Raw genomic sequence first — 10,871 nt, forward strand, 5'->3', positions numbered from 1 at the left:
TCTAATAGAATATGAGAAATTATTTAAATTATATTTTGTATTTTTTTATATGTAAATTTTTTTTATTTTTTTATTTATAATTTGTATATAAAATCAATTTGATCTTAGCTGGACCTGATCCGATTGTTATTGAATTAGAGAGAAAATATGCATGAGTGAATTTTGGAGAGAGAATGATAGAGCTTATGTTTATATTGTTTTAAAAATCTTAAATGTGATGGTATTTTGTTATGATGTAAGTCAAAAATGACCAAATATGTGTCCTGTTAGCATAAGATATAGATAAGATGCAAGGCTACCTTTGTAAATTTAAAAAATTAATTAATGGATGTGTTTATCAATAATATTGACCCTTCTCTCCTTATAAGGGTAAATATATTTTCAATGTGAAATCAATTTCAAAGTACGTCATTCAATTTCAGTAAGAATACTAAAGTAATAGTGTGAATTTTCTCATTAGTCTGATTTCTAAAAAACATTTTCTACAAAAATCACTTTTTTGCAAAAACAATTCTTACAAAAATGAATTTTGGCTTGAATGTTTACCATTGTTAGAAATTTGCTAAAATGAGTCAGTTTTTTGGTTTTAAAAATAATCATGATAAAAACCACAGCAAATCATTTGTCCTAGAGTTGGTTTATTGAAAACTTTTCTTAATGAAAAATTCATAACGTATAGAAAAATGTTGTTCGAAGTGACAATAGTTTTTTTTTTTTTGTTTATCGTGGGTATCCCCACCATTCGGGTGAGGCCAATCCCATGGTCACACGTACTACCCTGTCAAAAAGTCCTTCGTTCAATTGGTTGAGTCAAGGGTCAACCTGGAGTGATTATTTGCTCACAGACCAACACCGTTTTGACATGTGGTGCTGATGACCTAAATAATAAGAAGAGAATTTCTCTCTCCTGCCCACACATCTACTGGCCAGAGATTTTTATTTTTAGATTTCAAATCGTAAAAAGTATTGTGGGATCCACATGAATAATCATATTAGCAATCGAACACCATAACCTTCTAGATTTCATGAAAAACTTCATGGTTAAACAAAAAAACAAATGTTTTCGAGCTTGATCAGGATTTTGTTGTTGTTGGGTATTTGTTTGCAGCATTAAAAAATAAGTACGTCACATGTAAATAATCATAAAGATGTGTAAAAAGAATGGAAGGAATGAACGATTTTTTTGCAAGCAAAAATGTAATAAAATAGTTTCATTAATAAGAAAATTTTGTATAGAGCTTATAAGAAAAAGAGTGATTTAGACACACCCTCTTATGTTTTGCTAAATATTAGGAATACTCCCCTATGTTTTGAAAATGATGACATGCATTCCTTGACCTCAGTCTTCTACATAGAGTACGGGGGAAAAGATTCGAACACCCTCATCTTCAACCTGTTGTCAAAACTCCAGATTTTTCTTGTAAAAATCAGTTATCTTTGGATAAATTTTTTGATCTTCATTAACTATTTTAATATTTTATCTACTTCAAATATTCAATCTTCAAATCTTAGGCCAAGATAAATTTTTTGATGAGATATAAAATAATGAAATTTTGGGTTGAAAAATCTTTCTACACGGAAGGGAAGGTAGAAAATGATGCATTAAAATAAGATTGAATAGATTGAAGTTACTCTTGAGATTGAAAAACTTGAAGATATATGATTTGTTTTGGGAAGAAAAAACAAATAAGATTTTTGGAAAAATTGAAAATGAAGGAATTTCAAGTAGAAAAATCTAGGGTTTCATGTACAAGGTTAGTTCTAGGTAGAAAATAATAAATTGAAGATTAATTAAGTCGAGTAGATATACCATGTAGGTTGGAGAACTTGAAGTTGACTGGTTATAAGAAGAAGAATATGAGTTTTTGACTAGAAGTTGAAGACGTGGGTATTCGAGTCTTTTCCCCTTAATCTATTTAGAAGACTAAGGTCAAATGATGCATGTCATCAATTTCGAAACATAGGTGGTATCTCTAATATTTGGCAAAATGTAGGGGGCATGTCTAAATCACCCAAAAAAATTGTGAGTAGCCAAGAAAATATGATAAATTATTAATTTTGTTTTGAATATTTATTATTAAAATTACATATTATTTATTATGAATAAATATTTAGTTAAAAATAACTAAACTTGATAACAATTATCATAATCTCACAAAATAGTGAGTTCCAAAAATATGTGTAACAATTATTAATCAAAAATCTAAATATTATTTATTAACGTTAATTTAAAATTATTTATTAACTAAAAAAAAAAATTACATAAATATCAATAGTTTGGTGAATGACCGAGAAAATATCTAAAATTAACACTAAAATAAAATAAAAATTAATTCTTAAGATTTATTATAATAAATTTATTTAATTAAAAATTACCATAAATCTTTGAAGAATTTGTGAGTGACGAAGAAAATGCGTAATGATTATCAACTAAAAATATAATATTATTTATTAAAATTAGTTAAAATTATTTAATAAATAATTAAAATAAGAAATCTTAGAAAAAATTGTGAGTATCCACGACAATATCTAAATTATCAACCTAAATCCATAATTCAAAATTAATTTTTAAGTAAAAATTACATAAAAAAAATATGATTAATCTCACATAAACTATTAATTGAAAAAGAAAATGTTTAAAAAATTTCTAGCACTAAAATATGACCACTTAATTACAAAGTAGTGGATCCCATCCTTACATCAAATGAATAGTGGCCACAACATTTTATGAAATATATGTTTGTTCTTGTGTTTAAAAATTTTAAAATCTACTAAACGTATTAAAGCTGTTTTTTTTTTTTTTTTTAAGTGTTTCTCATATAATTTTTATGACAGTTTTACTGTTAATTTATTTTATTTTATTTTTTAGTCAGTATAATTCGTTTCTTTAATAAGAATTTGGAATAAAAGTTTTATTAAGGAATAAGGATAAGATGTTGGAGGAAACTAAAATACAAAGAGTGGTAAAAAGGAAAAATGGTCAGTGAAAGTAAATCCATATTGAACAACATTGGAGTTAGTTAATCTTGTTACATACAGATTCATATTCATAGGATGGCAAAAATATAAAATATAAGTCCTAAGTCAGAATACAAATACTTTAGCGAAAATGAAGGTTTAAACTATTTTTACATATAATCACCATCAACTAGAAACTTTTGGAGTTTACTTTTTATCAAAAAAAAAAAAAACCTCTTACTAAACTTTGGATTGGCATCCTGATGTTGATCTCTATAGAGATTTATCGAGTTTGTATCCATTATGTCTTGTTGAACAACATTTTCATGACGTTCCACAGTTCCTTGATCTCTTTTGGAGGGTATTCGACTTTTTCCTCCATCTCTTCTTTGATTCTCATGAGATCAAAGTCAAGTTCAAATTTGAAGTCATACCCATCATTTTCAAACTCAATTCTATCAATATGCTCATTCGACCCAGATAACCCTTTTAAATCCTTGAAAAACTTTGATTTTAGAAAATATTTGATTTTTGGGATTTTGAAATATTCATGATTTTTTGAACTTTGAAAGATTGATTTTGTGAACTTTATGATTTTTTGGATTTCTGAAATAAGAAGAATAATCATACAAATTCATTAGTAAAGATGGTGAGTCGGCCACAAAATAATCTTTTATCGAGGAAAAGAGCTCATTATGGTCTCCGAGAAAATGATATTCTTATAATGGCATTTTTTGGAAGTCATAGGGATTTTGGACCCCATTACAAGCTCAAAAGTGATAGGGAATTCCTTCCAATTCTTTAGAATTTGTCCCTCTTTAGCAGGGTAGATTAGGTGGGAAGGTGGTTCCCTTGATGGTCCAAAAATGACCATCACATACGGCTTACCATTGCTAGAACTAGGAACAGAGTCCTTGAACTTGGGTGGAGTGATTACTGATTCCCAATCAAATTTGATAGGGAACGATGACCTTTCTTCGTTCTCGGCACCCTCCGCTTTTGCATGTTCGTTTCCTTCATTTTGTCGACTCTTGTCGGATTCCCCGTTGAAAAAAATATCAACACCATCCACGAAGTTTGGGAAACTAATGCTAATATGGGTGGGACTCAACAATAAAGTCATCTTCAATTAGGTTTAGCTTAAAACTCACAAACTGCAGCTTTTTTGCTTACTTTGGTAGAGGTTGTTCAAACAAGATGTCAGGTTTGACTTGTGACCTTGGGAAACTAATGTTAATATAAGGGACTTTGCCTAGATTCCAAACATTCGACTCACGGTTCTGTTGTATTACTAGTCGAAATTCTCCTTTTTAGCCATTCATATCAGAGATGTCACTTTTCGAGGGCTTGAACCTAAGACCAAAATAGGGTATACTTCTTAGCATTGATAAGAGTGGCCCTTCCCCTTCCCCTCCAGGACTTAGCCCTAGTCTTGGTCTGTAACCTACTTTTTGCATTACTCGTCTGATCTTTAGGTTTGGTTTTTACAACCCCACCTTTGTCTTCTCTTTCGCTTTTTACACGGAATTGACAAAGGTTTGCACGTAATTGACAAAGGTGAATGGAAATGAATGGTGCATTGTTTTGTCCTTTGTCATTTTGATGTCAATGAATGAGACATCCAAAAATTGATCAACTGGAACCATATGAGCTAAGACTATTATCAGTGTATGTCCCATAATAAACTTGACTCTCTAATGTAGGAAAGAAAAGACTGAGTCAACGATATGAATCCAAGGTCTTCCAAGTAAGAGGTTGAATGTTGTCAATATGTTCCAAATCTCAAACGTCACTTTGAAAGTGCATGGTCAGATGGTGGTCGGTAGATCGAGTCCTCCCAATGATTATTTTCTTGAGTTGTCTAAGGCTTGGATGATCCTTTTGTTCGGCCTTACATGGGACCAAACAACATTTAACTTGTGAAGGGTTTCCAAAGGGCATACATCCAGGGCCAAGTCATTGTCAATTAATACCATTGCTACCATCCTACCTTTGCACATCACTATGATGTTTAATGACTTTGTGTGGCTGCGACCTTCTTGAATAAATTCATTTTCTATGAAGACGGTCAAATTGGGAGCCATGATTTTCCCCACAGTCTTCTCCAACTACTCTGGTAAGGTGGTTTCAGGTACGTGAACCTCGCTCAAAACTTTCAAAAGTGTTGCCCAATGCTGATCTGAACTTAGTAGAAGGCACAAGATGCTAATTTGAGTTGGTACTTTTTCACCTGCTCCACTATGTTAAACTCATTTTTTCGAATGAGATCGGTTGCTTCTTTGTTAGTAACTACGCTCTTCTTTTTTTTTTTTTTTTTTTTATATTTATAGTTCCTTCTATTGGGTTTGGCCTTTTATAGTGTTATCTTCCACAATTTTTCCCTTTTCCTTCCTTTTTTTCCTCTTCACTTTGTTTGTTTGCTTTCTCTTTCTTATTCCTATTTTTTTGTTCTTTTTTTAGTGCCTTATAACACCTCCCAAAACTGGTCATGTGATCAATGTTAGGCATCATTCCTTCCTTCATTGTTTCCACCCTTGCTAAAATGACGACCCTTGTCTTATAACTCCAAGGGACGACTTGTTTAGAGTTACACGGGAAAGGTTTAAAAGAGATGGTGGTCATTGGGGGAGGTTCTTATTTTACATGAATAATGAATGGTAGTGGGTTTGATGTTGGAGTAGGAGTAGAAAGGTTAATAGTTTGTGGGGTAGATGAAGTGCAGGGTATAATAAAAGGTGGTCATGATGAAAAGCTTGGAGTTGTGAGATTTGATGGAGAATAAGGTATAACAAGGGTTGGTCTGGATGAAGAGTTTGAAGTTTGAGGGTTGGATAAGGTATAATGAGGGGAGGTCATGACAAGAAATTTGAGTTTTGAGGGATAGGGTAGATGGTCAGACTGACCATTCTGATAAGGAGTTGTGAAGTTTGAGACGATGATGTGCCTATTATGTATTTAGGGAGGGCATTTACATTTGGCATTGATGGCTTATTCACTGGATGTATCTTGACTTTTGATTCTATTGGTGCTATCAACGTCAAGGGATTAAAGTCTGATTCTTATCTGACCACGATATTTATAGTAGGTCCAAATTTTCTTCCATTGTTGGTAGATAGGGAGTTTTGAGTGATATTTTTTTGCTTGAGTTGTCCAACCATCTAAAATAATAGCCTTTCTATCAATCAAGTTCTGGACTCAGTGTTTGAGCTGCCAACATTGATCCGTGGAATGCCTCGGTGCTCCCTTATGAAATTCATAGAAGAGGTTGGGATTGTATCCTAGGCCTTTTGCTATCTTTAAAATCTGTGGTCGCTTAGTGAGATATTCTTCCCTGAGTAAAGTCAGGAGTAATTTTGATAGTGTCATTAGTAGATGAGTGAATACTCGGTTGTTCCTATTCGACCTAAGTTGTTGATTTTGGCAAGACTCTATCATTTGTTGCACCGTTGCTTCTTGGGGAGGATTGACTCGAAAAGGAACCCGAGGTGCAAGTGGCCAATGAGCTTGAGGTAGAGGTGGCAAGGGACTTTGAGGCACTGGAGGCCTTTGAATTTTCATTGCCGCTAGGATAAAGAGAGGTTGCTTTGACAGTACATTTTTTACTTGAGTTTATTTTCTTTTTTTCCCAAAGTTGTTAGCTTTATCTGAGTTGATCCTCCTAGTGATGTCCCTAGACTTGTGAAATCAAATATTAGACTGGTATGGATCCTTTCCTCGACTTGGTCTGCCACTTGTACTAAATTTCAAAAGCTTTTGGTAATGTGATGCACCAAGTGGGTGTAGAACACGTGCCCCAGTGTTTAGATATAATTTTCATATCTTGCTCAGTTATTGGCGGCTTCACACCTAAGAAGATGATTCTCTCCATCTCAGGGTGCACGTTTTTACTATCGCTTTTGGCTTCCTTGTTATTTTGGCCATGACATTCTTCTCCAAACCAATGTCTGTGTTGAAAATATAATTTGCCAAGAACATTTCGACTAGGTGCTGCCAACTCTTGAATATATAAAGGTAAAGATATTTTCAATGTGAAGTCACTTTTAAAGTACATCAATCAATTTTAGTTAGAATATAAACAATAATAGATGTGAATTTTGTCGTGTTTGTCTGATTTCTAAGAAAATATTTTCTACAAAAATTCAAATTATCTAAAAAACTATTCTTACAAAAATGACTTTTTGGGAGAATGTTTGCCATTGTTTGATTGCACTAGCAAATAAGAAATTGCCAAAAAGATTTATGAGACAAAACACATCAGAAGTTGTACATCTTTTTAATGGAAAATTCATAACCTCTAGAAAAATGGGTTCTCAGTTCTCACTGACAATATGCAATTAAGCAAACATAGGGGCCTACTTGGTATCCTTGTAAATTGTCTTAAATTGTTGAAAATGCAAAAAAAATAATAATCACGATTTTGATGTTTTTGGGTGCTTGTTTGCAACATTGGAAATTGAACCTGTGTGTAAATCAATATAAAGAAAGTCCTGTAAAAAGAAAAAGGAAAAATATAAAATTGGTGTGTAGTCGAGAAATTGTAGTAAAGCAATCAAAAAATCAAAATATAAAATTAGTTGTGGAATTATTTTAGTGATGACACCAAACAATGACATGTGGCAAAAATAGAAATTGAGTCCCAAAAATATGTAGTAACGTTGGGACCATCTGAATCCGAGAGATATATAAAGACTAGAGATAACCCCAATGCCAAACTCGGAGTCAGATCTCGAGAACAGAGAAATGGAATGAATATTCAAACTCCGAAATATAAGGGATCTGATTGACGGAAAATCAGGGATTATCCTAGATACAAGGAATCTATTACTAAATATGGTTCCATGAATCCAAATGCGATTAAAAAAGTACATTCTAACTAAAACACCGAATTTGGAGGAAGATGACATCAGTAGAGAATACGAAAAGATCAAGACAAAATCTCTATAAATAAGAGAAGAAGAATGTGCAAAAGATATGATTTCTTTGACATAGAAGAAACTTTGCAAATTTTTAAACTTAATTTGACTAGAGCATCGGAGAAGTTGTGTTGTAGGCATACCCATGAGTTATGGATTTGCAAATTCAATGTAGGAGGTAGTATAAGAAATTACATCTATAATTTGACACCGTCTGTGGGATATAAGGAGAAACGACCAACATGGGTAGACTAAGATGAAAAGGAATTGGGGAACCAACAAATTTCCCACCTATAGACCCTTAGCTAGCGACTCCTCCCTTAGTTCCACAAGGCCCAATATAGGCTATTCAACACATGTTGATTGAGTTGAGAGATGCAACAAGGGCTTCAATAATAGAGGGACGAGATTCAAGCGATCAGAAGGGAGAATGAGTAGTTAAGACAGATGCTTTTGAAAAGATTAGAAGCAAGGGAGGAGCCAGAGAACAGGGAGAAGTAGCAAAATTAACTTCAACACGAAAGAACCGAGTGAACGAAACTCGAGGCCCTACTTTTAGTTATACTGCGTCTTGGTAATCACGGATTACCCACTCAGGGAGATGATGTAGAGGGTGGAAAAATCAAGAAGAATGGGGAAGTGGGTGATTATGCTTGGGGAATACAATTTGTTGTTCGAAGTCCGAACGATAATAAAAGGGCAAGTTTTGGCTGACTTTTGGTGGATTTATCTACTGAAGATCCGATTTGGGAAGAAGATGAAGACGACGTAGAGATAGTTGACGTCGAAGAAGACATTTGGAGGATAGAGGCAGGATGAAGGTCGTTTGTGGATGGATCATTAAATTACAGTGACGTAGGGATCGATATAGTTCTCGTGACTCCAAGCAATGACAAATTGGAGAAAATGGTGAAATTGGGATTCGAGGCCACAAACAACGAGGTCAAATATGAGTCCGTTGTGAACGGATTATGAATGGCGAAAGATATCATCATAAAGAAGTTAACAATCTTTACAAACTTGCAGCTGGTAGCTAGCCAGTACAATGAGGGGTACCAGGCAAAAGGTGAACCAATAGTTTGTGGATGGATCACCAATAGTAAGAAATTACCATAAATCTTTGAAAAAATTATGACTAATCAAGAAAACGTGTGACAATAAGCAACTAAATATTGTATATCATTTATGAAAATTTGTTAATAAATCAATTAAAAATCGTAAATCTTAGAAAAATTGTTTAGTATCTAAGAAAATATCTCAATTATCAACCAAAAAATTATAATACCTAATTATAAATACTTTTTTTTATTGATATAATATATGTTTTTAAGGAGTTTAGTATCTCGGTGCTGACAGGATTTGAACCCAGGTCTCTAGTATCATTACCAAAAGACTTTACCAACTAAGCTAGTTCGTACTTAAATTACAAATACTTTTTATATAAGAAAAATATAAATAATAAAAAATATCATTAATCTCACCAAGCCATGGATTTGGCTAAGAAAATGTTTAAAAAATTTCAACATTAAAATATGAGTACTTTGATATTAAACATTGGATCCAATCGTTGTATCAAAATGAATAATGAGCCGCACCATCATGAAATATATGTTGTTTTTTTTAGTTTTACAATCATAAATCTATTAAACGTCTCAAAGATGTTTTTTTTGCAAGTATTTCTCTCAACAAGTCCATCAAAATTTCATTTTCTTCAAAAAAACACGTGTCACACTCCAGCACATTATTTATGAGAAATGCGCCAACTTCATTTTCATATAATTTTTATGATAATTTCATTTACAATTCAATTTTTTTTTTCTAGGCATTATATAACTAATTTATTTGATAAGAGTTCATGTTCAATGGATTTAGTACTAACAAATAGGGGTGCAACTCGGTTTGGGTTGGTTCGATTTAGAGTAAAATTAGAACCGAACCGACCAAGGTCGGTTCCATTATATGAGAACCAGAACCGAACCGATTTGATCTAGAACCGAACCAACCCAAACCGATCTTAATTCAGTTTGGTTCGGTTCGGTTCCATGGGTTGAAAAAAAAAAAAAAATTTCTCCCACAAATTTATCAAAAAAATTAGGTAAACACAAATTATAAAAAATTAAAAACAAAAAAAAAAATATGGGATCACATAAAAATTAGATTAATTTCAAAAAAAAAAAAAAAATAGATTTCTAAAAATTATGGAAAAAATTAATTTTTCTCCAAAACCCATCCAAAACAAAATGGGTTTAGCTAACCTGCAGCCGCGCTCCCACAGTCGCACGCAGAGAGAGAGAGAGAACATCTGCCGGCCACCGGAGTTCACACGCCTGCAGTCCCAAGCCGAGAGAGAGAGCAGCAGCAGCCGCCGCCCGCAGCAGCTCCTCCTTCGACGAGAGAGAGAAAGAGAGCAGTCGTCGCCCGCAGAAACTCCGACAAAGACGAGAGAGAGAAAGGGCAGCAACAGCTCCTCCTTCGACGACGAGAGAGAGAGAGAGAGAGAGAGAGAGAGAGAGAACAACTCCTCCTCCTTCGACGAGAGAGAGAGAGAGAGCAACCCGCAGCAGCTCCTCCGACGGCAGAGAGAGAGAGAGAGAGAGAGGAAGGAAAAATGAAAAACTGAAAATGGTTTAGGGTTTTTAAAAATGAAAAAAATATATATTTTATTTAAAAATAATGATTGATTCGATTTTCGGTTTGGTTCGATTTTTTATTAAGTCTGAACCGAGAACCGAACCGAATCCATCGGTTCTTCATTTTTAAAACCCGAAACCGAACCATTATTCATCTAAACCGAACCAAACCAATCCAAAACACACGGTTTGGTTCGGTTCTCGGTTTGAACCGAATTAACTTGCACCCCTACTAACAAAGGTTTTAATAAGTGACGAGATGTTTGAGGAAACTGAAACACGAAGAAGTTGAAAAATGAGATAGACTTTGTTCACCAAAATACTTTTGCAAACATATTTAGCACAAAATGGAGTGATTTTACACGAATAA

The sequence above is a fragment of the Akebia trifoliata genome, chromosome 1 (assembly GCF_017979445.1).
Source record: "Akebia trifoliata isolate Shusen 1 chromosome 1, ASM1797944v1, whole genome shotgun sequence".
NCBI lineage: Eukaryota > Viridiplantae > Streptophyta > Magnoliopsida > Ranunculales > Lardizabalaceae > Akebia > Akebia trifoliata.